Source organism: Phalaenopsis equestris, unplaced genomic scaffold (assembly GCF_001263595.1).
Source record: "Phalaenopsis equestris unplaced genomic scaffold, ASM126359v1 Scaffold000686, whole genome shotgun sequence".
Classification (NCBI taxonomy): domain Eukaryota; kingdom Viridiplantae; phylum Streptophyta; class Magnoliopsida; order Asparagales; family Orchidaceae; genus Phalaenopsis; species Phalaenopsis equestris.
This window is the reverse complement of record NW_018165126.1, coordinates 195,435-209,059: the sequence shown is the minus strand read 5'-3', so window position 1 is coordinate 209,059 and position 13,625 is coordinate 195,435. Positions and strand designations below refer to the sequence as shown.

Below are 13,625 nucleotides of genomic sequence, written 5' to 3'. Positions count from 1 at the left end.
AGGTATGAATGAAGACCATGTTTGTCCCTTGCTTTTATGGTCTCTTTTTTGTGATCTACTTTCTATTTTAGTTATCACTTGGGTATGCTTTCTAAGGGTTTGTAGAAGAAATATTATTTTTAAAAAGAAAATTTATTCATAATAAAAATTTCTTTAAAAGATGGATCATTGTCTCCAAGTAAATTAGAATTTGAAATGATATATATATATTTTTTTGTATCAATACTAAATTATTTTGGTATACAAGGGCAAATAGTCTCCTCATAAATAAAAACAAGTTCTACTCACACTCTTTATCTAATAATTGATTTTTTTTCCTTAAATTTTCTAATTTCTCTTATTTTGAGGATGACGATCTATATATTATTATTGTAAATAACGACATAGGAGTCATGGTGTATTAAACGTTCAATTTCTTTCTTTAGGTGACTGCATCATTATGTTGAATGTTCTTTTAAACGATATAAGTGACAATATTTTGATTGATCTCCATCATTTGAATTTTTTAATGATTTTGGTTATTTGAGATGTTCAAAATTTTGGATCTTCATCTAAGTATTAACCCAAGATGTGTTTAATGAAAGATAGTTAGTCGATTAATGTTGATTGTGGTGAAAACGATGACTTTGTTTTTTATTTTCTTTTTTGAGAGATTTGTGTAACCCCTTCAGAAGTATTCTTGAGTTTATCAGAAGATTATTCAAATTAGTTTCTATGAGCATTTATGCTTCATCGACAGTGATTTGTGCTTTGCACAATGAATGAAGTCAACCTAAGAGCAAATTATAACTCACATTAAAGTTGAGTAGAAAGGCCCAGAACGAAGCGCTCTTAGAAAAGTTCTTGTAATAACTCAGAACTTACTCATAGAATTTGACAAACCTCAAATAAGAATCTCTGAAGGCACTGTTTAAGTGACTCTCTTTCATTCTTGACTATTCCTGAAAGGTGAGATGAGCTCTTAATAATCCTTCAATTTACAATAAATTATTCAGCAAAGAGTTTGCAAAGTGTTTGGCTAACTCATGGAAGTTGTGGATAGTCTTTTCTGTGAGGGAGTAAAACCAAATGCTATCCTAGCCTTTAAATGTGGTAGGAAAAACCTGACTTGTAAGCACACATGCGGCTCATTGAATGTTCATGAAAATTTTGTAGAGATCAACAAGTTCATAGGGCTCAAATTTCTTATCATAACAGTTGATATTTAAAAGCTTAAAAACCGTTGAGATGGAGTGCATGAGAGCTATCTATATTAGAGTCAAGGATCTATAAAAACTAGGATGGGTAGAAAATAATTTTTATTGCTTAAAGGAAACTCTTCTTGTTAACCCCACTTAGTGGGATAAAGGTTTGTTGTTGTTGTTGAATGGAAACTCTTCTTGAGCCAGACTTTGTAATTCGTTATGTATAATATGAGAGGTGTTTGCAAGATGAGGTTGTGTCAAGTTCTCAACTAGTGTGGAAGGAATGTGGGTTGGTTGGACTACACGAGATGAATGTGTGGAGTTTGTGGTATGACGAAGTTCAACTCCTTGGCCTAATTGGGGAGAGACTCTTGCATGGCGGTGAGGTTACCTTGTACAATTATTCTCTAATTGGACGCCTCTAATTAATTTTTAATCATAGGGTAGCTGAATTCCCTCTTCTTGTGTTGTTAATAGTTGTTGAGTCTCACATATGAGCCGAAGAATCTCATTTTGAGACTCCTCTGTTCTATGAACTTGGTCTTCCATGGAGGTACCTGACGCACCTTCACCGGTAGGGTAATGCTTATCAGGGAGGGAAATGGTAGATGTCTGATGTCCCTAGTTCAAGGACAATTCCCTGACCTGGTGAGTTTTGTAGTGGGAGGTTTTGTTATTGTTCGTAGTAAGTTTATAAAGCTTGAAAAATATGGGATTGTTTCTCACAAACAACTTCAAACTATTGTGTGCTAGACAATTCTCTATAGTAGAGAAAAATATTGAAGTCTTAGCTCAACTAGAATATCCAATACACAGAAAAAGTGATAAGAGATTACAAAACTTTTTACATGAAAAGCATAATAAAAAGAAAAAATATTAGGCCTTGCCCAGTTAGAGTAAGCCACTGTATAAGTTACAACTTTACTCTTTTTTCTAAATAGAGAAGATGAGGTTACAAGATTACAAATACTTTTTGTGTATGATAACAATCTTGCAACTATAGTCTTAAAAAGACTATTGATTTGCTAGCTGTCAAATAATGGAGTAATTCTGAAAATTAGACCAAAAGATTGTTTGTGAATAAGGAGCAATTTGTAGTTTAACCAAAGCTTATACATTCAAAATCCAGATCTTTGTAATAAGGAAGAAACAATCTAAAACAATCTCTAATTTAAAGATGCCTTTATAAGTTATAATTTTTTTCTTTTCAAGATTTTTTGCCAGGAAAAAAGAACTTACAAGATTTAAAGATATTGGTTTGAGATACAGGCACCATGCTAGTATCATGACGATCTAAAGTCTAAAGAGGATGATTGAAATGAAGACATGAGGTTGCAAACTCTAATATCTGATGGGTTGTTGGCGAAAATGTATTGAGGCTTAAAACAACACATACACTTCATGTGAGCTTAGAAGGAGAAGATGTGCACACCTCAGATTCTCATGTTGCACTCTCACACACACGTATTGAAGATATATTGATAGATAACATGACAGCTCAACGATCACACGTGCAAATGCATTAGCTATAAGCGGGCTATAAAGGAGAAGATTGACTCACCTCCAAAGGCTTTAGTTATCAGGCACATATGCTCTTTGCGACCTCAACATAACCTTGGCGGTTTAAGTGCAACTCTGAAGTCCTGCGGTGCCTGGAGAGTAGACACTGAAAACTATTAAGGAAGATTTACACACAAACACCACATTTGTATTTACATGTCCCCAACCTTTGCAAAAAAAGGTGTGTTTCACCTTTTAAAAGCTAAAATAGTGTTATTTTTTATGTGATATGAAAATTTTGGGCAATATGAATGTAAAAGTAAAGCTTAGTTGTTATACATGTAAATATATTGGAATTGGGTGGCATGCATGTGATGCCACAACATATAACATATCACTATTAAATAACTTTGAATTCTATTTAAATGACATAGAGTTGCCATTGAGCCCAATCTTGAATCATTTCAAATTAATTGTTTAAAAAGTTGTACCGCATTCAAGCTTATTTCATTTAATCTTCAAGCTTTTAAAAAGTGTTGCTAACAATTCATGAAGCTGAATTTGATAAATTTGGATTTAAGTTAAACAGGATTTGGTGGGGTGTTTGGCTACAACTAGGATTTAAGTTAAATAGGCTTTAGTGAATCCGATAAATTTGGATTTATCAAATCTAAATACTGTAAATTCAGAATATTTTTTGGTTCAATTTAAGGCTAAATCCATTAGAAGTTGTTTTTCATGTTTGGTATAAATCCACTCCTATAACTTTCTTCCTAAGTTAAATCTAACAAATCTATATAATAATTGGATTTAATAAATTTTGGATTTAACGAGGTTCGGATTTAATATTCCTAATTTTTTATGTTTGGCTTGATTTGCATTAAGATTCATGCAAATCCCTCTCAAATCCGGCTACTAAACACCCCCTTAGTGTGTGTGTGCGCGTGTGCATGTATATTCATGTGTCCATGCATGTTTAGTGTGCACATGTATGTGGATAGGCTTTTGTAATTTTATTTGATATTCTAATAACATTTGTTGATGTCATATATGCAAATTCAAATAAATTTCTTAATTAGAATACTCCTGCACAATGAAATTAATAAAAAATTTTGATTTTATTTTCTAGACTGGTGTGCAAGACTTCCTCATCAAAGACTTCTATGACCATTGGCTATTTTTCGTGGCTTCTGCGATGACCTTTTAATGTAGAAACATTAGTCTGATGTTTGTGTGTTTATTTAGGAGATATTCATCTCCAGTAGGTTCATCAACCATATGCTGTGATATCTGTGAGGCCTGAGGAGGTCTTCCTCACGATATTTGCAGCTGGCTCAGGCACTCTTCCTTCTATTGCATTTAATCAGACTCTTCCATCTCCAGTAATTAATGGCAGTAGCTCTTTTTTCCTTTTTTTTTGGGTGGGGTGGGAGGGGGGAGGGGGGTTTCAGGTTATTGTTAAAGGAGAGAATTTCATGGGAGTTTGTGACTGCAAATAAGAGTTTGATTGATTTACAGGAACAATCAATTTAGTTCTTGAATAAATTTGTAATTAGATCTGTTAATCTTAGGGAAATTTGCATACATGCTGCACAATTCTTTTATATTTATATAGTTAACACCTAAACTTTCATATTCACATTTATTACACTTTAGTGTGATAAATCTATGCATGAAAATGTGTAAGCAACTTTTTGAAGTAGGTGATAGGGATTTTTCTTTTGTTGTGATATTAAAGATTTGAGTGCTATGCATTTAAATATTAAAGTTTGGGTGTTAGATACGTAAATGCATAAGAATTATGTGGTATGTATGAAAATGCCCCATGATGAGATAAGTTGCAACATGATTCTAATGTTTCTCCTACTGCTAATGCACATATTATTTCAAATTTACAGGTAGAAGGTTGGATTTGAAACTTCTTTTGGAAAGAAAACTATGGCTACACTTGGCGACATTGGTCTTGCTGCAACTATAAACATTCTTAGTGCCTTTGCTTTCTTGCTTAAATTTTAACTTCTTGTTTGGCCTTTCTTATTATGAATTTATAGTTGTTGGTTATAATAGGCTATTTTGTTTTTAGTTTTTTATGTTTTCAATTTTCATCGAGGTACAGTGATATATATGTTGTGAATTATGAATTAACTTGTACTTGTTGCATGACTTTTATAATGTCATCGTTAATTTGTATTAGAAATAATAAATCCTAACATATTCTATATCATATTTGTTATTATAGATTAAGATTGCAACATAATCAATCCGCTACCTTGTTGTAAGACATTTTTATTTAGGTTACAACTCAATTATGATAACAACAATTGAGACTTTTTCATAAGTTAATAATTTTTCTCTTTTGAACATTTTATTTATTCAACATCACGAGCCCACTCAATCGATATAAGTGACAATATTGTGATTGATTTCCACCATTTGATTTTTTTAATGATTTTGGTTATTTGAGATGTTCAAAATTTTGGATCTTCATCTAAGTGTTAACCCTAGATGTGTTTAATGAAAGATAGATAGTGGATTAATGTTGATTGTGGTGAAAAAGATGACTTTGTTTTTTATTTTCTTTGTTGAGAGATTTCTGTAACCGCTTCAGAAGTATTCTTGAGTTTAGCAGAAGATTACTCAAATTATTTTCTATGAGCATTTATACTTTCAGGGACAGTGATTTGTGCTTTCGCATAATGAATGAAATCAGCCTAAGAGCAAATTATAACTCACATTAAAGATGAGTTGAAAGGCCCAAAATGAAGCTCTCTAAGAAAAGTTCTTGCAATAACTCAAAAAGTACTCATGGAATCTGACGAGCTTCAGATGAGAATTTCTAAAGGCACTCTGTAGGTGACTCTTCCTGAAAGGTGAGATGAGTCCTTAATAATCCTTCAATTTACAGTAAATTATTCTGCAAAGAGTTTGGTCATCGATGTTGTAGATAGTCTTTTCTGGGAGGGAGTAAAATCAAATGCTATCCTAGCCTTTAAATATGGTAGGAAAAACCTGACAAGTAAGCAACCATGCGGCTCATTGAATATTCATGAAAATTCTGTAGAGATCAATAAGTTCATAGGCGTCAAATGTCTCATCATAAGAGTTGATATTTAAAAGTTTAAAAACTGTTGGGATTGAGTGCTTGAGAGCTATCTATATTAAAGTTGAGGATCTATAAAAACTAGGACGAGTAGAAAATAATTTTTATTGCTTAATGGAAACTCTTCTTGTCGACCTCACTTGGTGGGATGAAGGTTTTTTGTTATTTTTGTTGTCGAATGGAAACTCTTCTTGAGCCAGACTTTGCAATTCGTTATGTATAATATGAGAGGTGTTTGCAAGATGAGGTTGTGTTAAGTTTTCAACGAGTGTTGAAGGAATGTGGGTTGGCTAGACTACACGAGTTGAATGTGTGGAGTTGGTGGTATGACGAAGTTCAACCCCTTGGCCTAAATGGGGAGACACTGTTGCATGGTGGTGAGGTTACCTTGTACAATTGTTCTCTAGTTGGATGCCTCTAATTAATTGTTAATCTTAGGGTACGTGAACCCCTTCTTCTTGTGTTATTACTGGTTGTTGTGTCTTGAGCCGAAGAATCTCATTTTGAGACTCCTCCATTCTATGAATTTGGCTCGTTTATGCTGCGAGATTTGTAGTTGATGGTCTGGATTTATACGGCTTTTAAGTGTTCTCAGATGAGACCGCCTTTTGGGTAGTCTTCTCTATATTTCATAAGCAACACGGGATCGTATGCGATAATCACGTATTTGATCATCTAGATTCGATATGGGGTTAGACGAGGTAAAGTTGTCTAGGACTGGTGGAAGTGTCACAGTTTGAATTGTGGATGAGGAGGCCATGCTACTGACTCTTTTTAGATTTTTCAGAATTGAAAATGGATTTGGGATCTTTGTAAACAAAGAGTGCAATTTCCGAATGTAACTCCTTTCCTTTATTGTGTCTTTCGGGATCCATTCTTTTGTTGAGAGTATGGAGTTGACCCTAGTATCTCCTGCAATAAGAATAAAAGTTAGCCGTCTACTCCGACGGGCCAATTTTTTATGAATCTCCTTCTGAAGAAGATGAAGATGAGGACGACCCGTTATCACTATTCTTATACTTTAATAAATATAACAGTGACACTGAGTTATTGGCGAAAGTTGGTGGGGATGACGACAATGCAAACCATGCTGAGGTTAATATTGAAGAATCTGATAATAGCTCCGTTGATGATGACAACGAAGACTCTGAAGTTAGTGTTACAATTGAGCCTGGTAATAAACACCCTACCTTGAGGGGACACATTCCGTTTGAAGATTATCCCACTCCATCCCTTGCCATGTTAGAACAAGATGAGTATTGCGAAATGCTCGATTACCCTCCACCCAAACCAAAGCCAATTACCAAAACTTCACCTACTCAAAATTATTCCCCCTTTGACCCAGAAACTCCACAAACATTACCAAAACCAGAAATAACCTATCCTAATATCAAGAGTCAACTTGCTGACCTCGAATATCCCAGACTCAGAAAAATGGCTGATAAGGCTGATAAAGCCTACGCATCCATTTCATCCTCCCCCTATCTCCCGCCAAATGAACCAGTAATGGGTCCGGTCATGTACCCGCCAGCCACTTCGGGAAAGCAATACGAACCTTCAATTTCATCCTCGTACAACAACCACAGGGCGAAGGCCTCTGATTTCAAAAAAAAGGTTCCTAACGCACCTTCACCGGTCAGTTAATGTCTATCAAGGAGGGAAAAGGCAGATGCTTGATCTACCTTGTTCAAGGACTATTCCCTGACCTCGCAAGTGTTGTAGTCGGAGGTTTTGTTGTTGTTCATAGTAAGTTTGTTGGCTAATAAATATATGTTTATAAAACTTGAAAAATGTGGGATTGTTTCTCAAGAACAATGTCAAGCTAGACAATTCTCTATAGTAAATAAAAAGATTGAAGACTTAGCTCAACTAGAATATCCAATACACAGAAAAAAGTGATAAGAGATAACAAAACTTTTTACTTGAAAAACATAATAAAGTGAAAAAAATATTGGGCCTTGCTGAGTTAAAGTAAGCCGCGTTATAATTAAAGTTACACCATTACTCTCCTTTCTAAATAGAGAAGATGAGGTTACAAGATTGCAAATACTTTTGTATGTGATAACAATCTTACAACCAGTCATAAAAACACTATTGATTTTGCTAGCTGCCAATTAATGGGGTAATTCTGAAAATTAGATCAAAAGATTGTTTGTGAGTAAGGAGCAATTTGTAGTTTAACCAAGCTTATGCATACAAAATTCAGATCTATGTAATAAGGAAAAAAACAATCTCTAACTTTAAGATGCCTTTATAAGCTCTAGTTTTTTTCTTTTCAAGATTTTTCGTCTGATGATTTAAAGATCTTGGTGTGAGATACTGTCAGCATGCTAGTATCATGAGGATCTAAGGTCTCAAGAAATGAAGACATTGCAAACTCTAATATCTGATGGTTTGTTGGCGAAAATGTATTGAGGCTTAAAACAACACGTACTTAAGATGTGCACACGAGCTTAGGAGAAGATGTGCGCACGTCAAATTCTCATGTTGCACGCTCACACAAACGTATTGAAGATATATTGAAGGCTAAAATGACAACTCAACGATCACACTCGCAAATGCATTAGCTAGAAGCGTGCTATAAAGTAGATGGACTCACCTCCAAAGGCTTTAGTTATCATGCACATATGATCTTTGCGACCTCAACATAACCTTAAGAGTTTAACTGCAGCTCTGTAGTCCTTCGGTGCCTGGAGAGTAGACACTGAAAACTATTAAGGAGAATTTACACACGTACCACCCAATTTTTTTGTATTTACATATCCCCAACCTTTGCATAAAAAAGGTGTTTCACCTTTGAAAAGCTAAAATAGTGTTATTTTTTGCGTGATTTGAAAATTTTGTGTGGTCTAAATGTAAAAGTAAAGTTTAATTGTTATAAATGTAAATATATAGGAATTGGGTGGTATGCATGTAAATGCCCCAACATATAACATATCACTGGTAAATAACTTAACCGAATTCTATTTAAATGATAGAGTTGCCATCGAGCCCAATCTCAAATCATTTCAAATTAATTATTTAGAAAGTTGTACCGTGTTCAAGCTTTTTTCATTTAATCTTCAAGCTTTTAAAAGTGTGGCTAACTATTAATGAAGCTGAATTTGAACTCTTCATTTAGAGGCTCTTTGGCTACAACTAGGATTTAAGCTAATCAGGATTCAATGAATATGATAAATTTGGATTTATTAAATCCTAATATTGTAAATTCAGAATAATGTTTGGTTCAATTTAAGGCTAAATCCATTAATGTTGATTTTCATGTTCGGCATAAATCCACTCCTAAACTTTCTTTTTAAGTTAAATCTATCAAATCTATATAATAATCAGATTTAATAAATCCAATTTTAAGTTAAAAAACTAACGAAAACCAAAAAAATTTGGATTTGACGAGGTTCGGATTCAACTTTCCTGATTTTTTTTATGTTTGGCTTGATTTACATTAAATTTCACATAAATCCCTCTCAAATCCGGCTACCAAACACCCCCTTAATGTGCGTGCACACATGCGTGTGTTTATTCGTATGTGTCCATGCATGTTTAGCGTGCACGTGTGTGTGGATAGGCTTTTGTAATTTTATTTGATGTTCTAATAACTTTTGTTGATGCCATATATGCAAATTCAAATAAATTTCTTAATTAGAATACTCCACAATGAAATTAATAAAAAATATTGATCTTATTTTCTAGACTGGTGTGCGAGGCTTCTTCATCAAAGACTTCTATGACATTTGGCTATGTTTCGTGGATTCTCTGATGACCTTTTAATGCAGGATCATTAGTGTGCTGTTTATGTGTTATTTTTGAGATATTCTTCTCCAGTAGGTTCTTCAACCATATGCTGCGATATTTATGAGGCCTCAGGTCTTCCTCACGATATTTGCAGCTGGTTTCAGGCACTCTTCCTTCTATTGCATTTAATCAGAGGCTTCCATCTCCAGTAATTAATGACGATAGCTATGTTTTTCCTTCATTTTTTTTGGAAGTTATAAATAAAGGAGAGAATTTCATGGGAGTTTGTGATTGTAAATAAGAGTTTGATTGATGTACAGGAACAATCAATTTTGTTCTTGAATAAATTTGTACTTAGAACTGTTAATCTTAGGGAAATTTGCATATATACCACACAATTCCTTTATATTTATATATTTAACACCTAAACTTTCATATTTACATTTATTACACTTTGGTGTGATAAATCTATGCATGAAAATGTGTTATGCATCTTTTTGAAAGTAGTTGATATGGATTTTTTTTGTTGTGATATTAAAGATTTGAGTGCCATGCATTTAAATCTTAGAGTTTGGGTGTTAGATATGTAAATGCATAAGAACTATGTGGTATGAATGTGAATGCCCCGATTTCTTAAACGCTTCGGGTTAACTGCATGGTCAAGTGAGCTGTTTCGATATCTAGGGCATATTATCTCTTTATAGAAGAGCAAAAGCTTGTTTTGTGAACTACTTTCTTCATATATTTGTTTTCTTTATTTCAACATGTGCTAAAGCTTGATAAAATCTAGTTTTCAGCAAGTGTTTAGATTTTAACTTCTTGTTTGGTCTTTTTTATTATGAATTTATAGTTGTTGGTTATGCAACCTTTCTTATGCATGACAATTTTGTTAAAATTAAAATAGTATTGTTATTAGGCGAAAGGTAAGAGAATACCTAATTTTGTAGAAGAAATTTCTAAGAGGCTGCCAGAAAGGACATTAGGTAGAGCATAGGTGTACATTGGAGGTACCTGGCGTGCCTTCACCGGTAGGTTAATGTCTATCAAGGAGGGAAAAGGCAGATGTTTGACATCCCCAGTTCAAGGACTATTCCCTGACCTGGTGAGTGTTGTAGTGGGAGGTTTTGTTGTTGTTCATAGTAAGTTTGTTGGCCAATAAATACATGTTTATAAAGCTTGAAAAATGTGGGATTGTTTCTCACAAACAACGTCAAACTGTTGTGTGCTAGACAATTCTCTATAGTAGATAAAAAGATTGAAGTCTTAGCTCAACTAGAATATTCCGATACACTGAAAAAGTGATAAGAGATAACAAAACTTTGTACATGAAAAACATAATAAAGTGAAAAAAATATTGGGCCTTGCCGAGTTAAAGTAAGCCGCTTTAAAGTCACAACTTCACTCTTTCTAAATAGAGAAGATGAGGTTACAAGATTACAAATACTTTTTGTATATGAACAATCTTGGAACTATAGTCATACAAACACTATTGTTTTTGCGAGCTACCAAATAATGGAGCAATTCTCAACATTAGATCAAAATATTGTTTGTGAATAAGGAGCAATTTGTAGTTTAACCAAGCTTATAAATCTAGAATCCAGATCTATGTAATAAGGAAAAAGCAATCTCTAACTTAAACATGCCTTTATAAGCTTTAATTTTTTTCTTTTCAAGATATTTTGCCAGAAAAGAACTTGTAAGATTTAAAGATCTTGGTGTGAGATAGTGTCACCATGCTAATGGTTTCTTGGCGAGGACATGAGGTTGCAAACTCTAATATCTAATGGTTTCTTGGCGAAAATGTATTGAGGCTTAAAACAACATATACACTGCATGCGAGCTTAGAAGGAGAAGTTGTGCACACCACAGATTCTCATGCTGCACGCTCACACCAGTGTATTGAAGATATATTGGGGGTTAAAATGACAACACAACGATCACACTTGCAAATGCATTAGCTATAAGCAGGCTATAATGGAGAAGATGGACTCACCTCCAAAGGCTTTAGTTATTATGCACGTGTGCTCTTTGCGACCTCAACATAACCTTAACGGTTTAAGTGCAGCTCTGAAGTCCTTCGGTGCCTGGAAAGTAGACACTGAAAACTATTAAGGAAGATTTACACAGATACAACCCAATTATTTTGTATATACGTATCCTATCCCCAACCTTTGCATAAAAAAGGTGTGTTTCGCCTTTTAAAAGCTAAAACAGTGTTATTTTTTATGTGATATGAAAATTTTGGGTGGTATAAATGTAATATTAAAGTTCAGTTATTATATATGTAAATACATAGGAATTGGGATATAACATATCACTTTAAATAACTAAACCGAATTCTATTTAAATAACATAGAGTTGCCATTGAGCCCAATCTCAAATCATTTCAAATTAATTGTTTAAAATGCTGTACCGTGTTCAAGCTTATTTCATGTATTCTTCAAGCTCTTAAAAAGTGTGGCTAACTATTAATGAAGCTGAATTTGAGCTCTTCATTTAGGGGGTATTTGGCTACAACTAGGATTTAAGTTTAACAGGATTTAGTGAGTCCGTTAAATTCAGATTTATCAAATCCAAATGCTGTAAATTCAGAATAATGTTTGGTTCAATTTAAGGCTAAATCCATTAAAATTGATTTTCATGTTTGGCATTAATCCACTCCTATAACTTTCTTCTTATGTTAAATCTATCAAATCTATATAAAAATCAGATTTAATAAATCCATTTTTAAGTTTAAAAACTATCATAAAGCAGACAATTATGGATTTGACAAGGTTCGGATTTAACTTTCCTAATGTTTATGTTTGGCTTGATTTACATTAAATTTTACGTAAATCCCTCTCAATCCGGCTACCAAACACCTCTTAGTGTGTGTGTGCTTGTGCGCGTGTATATTCATTCATATTTGTCCATGCATGTTTAGTGTGCACATGTGTGTGGATAGGCTTTTATAATTTTATTTGATGTTCTAATGACATTTGTTGATGTCATAGATGCAAATTCAAATAAATTTCTTAATTAGAATACTCCTGCACATTGAAATTCATAAAAAACATTGATCTTATTTTCTAGACTGGTGTGCGAGGCTTCTTCATCAAAGACTTCTATGACCTTTGGCTATGTTTCGTGGCTTTCTCCGATGACCTTTTAATGCAGGATCATCAGTGCACTGTTTATGTGTTTATTTGGGAGTTATTCATCTCCTGTAGGCTCATCAACCATGTGCTGTGATATCTGTGAGGCCTATTGCATTTAATCAGAGGCTTCCATCTCCAGTAATTAATGGCAATAGCTATTTTTTCTCCTTCTTTTGGAGTTATGACCTTTGTGATTGTAAATAAGAGGTTGATTGATGTACAGGAACAATCAATTTAGTTCTTGAATAAATTTGTAATTAGATCTATTAATCTTAGGGAAATTTGCATACGATTCGAACACGAACGAACGCATAACTGTTCGTGTTTGGTTCGTTTAACTAACCGATCGAAAAAAATTTGTTCGCGTTCGCCTCGTTTACCTATCGAACGAATCGAACACGAACTCATTGACGAACCGAACACGAACTGTTCGCGAACAACGAGCTTTTTTGACAGCCCTGCTTGTGATTTACTATTCTTACACATTAAGTAGGGCCTAGGCGAAGAGACATTATTATGTGCGGTTGCGTCCGCTATCCATTGATAAATTTTAAATTTTTTTTTAATTGCGGCCTACTGACATACACTTTTGATATGAGGAGTTTTTCATTGGTTATGGTGAAAAATTCATCAAGGGAAATTTACATATATACCAAGTAATTCTTATATATTTACATATCTAAGACCTAAAATTTTAAATTGACTTTTATAAAACTTTTGTGTCATAATAGGTATATTTTATTTTTAAAAAGTATGTAAAAGTGAAACTTTTGATTTGATGTTAAAGATTTGAGTTTTATGCTTCTCAATACGAAAATTTAGATGTTAGTTGAAAGACATAACAAAGGTGGGTTATGTAAATGCACCAATTTTATGAATATATAATGGGGGTCGGAGCCATTCATGAAAGAAATAATTTGGCTTAAGAATCTAAGGATTTTCAGATCTTTAAACTCTTTCTAATTTCAACTC

General features: G+C 33.7%; 1 protein-coding gene across 1 annotated transcript in view; it reads left to right on the top strand.

Annotated features, from left to right (window-relative positions):
• Nucleotides 1–9,588, top strand: part of LOC110030250 (probable polygalacturonase) — a 35,605-nt gene extending 26,017 nt beyond the window's left edge. The window contains 1 exon segment of the mRNA XM_020732874.1: nt 9,475–9,588. The gene's annotated coding sequence lies outside the window, so the exon portion shown is untranslated.
• Nucleotides 9,589–13,625: the final 4,037 nt, after the last annotated feature.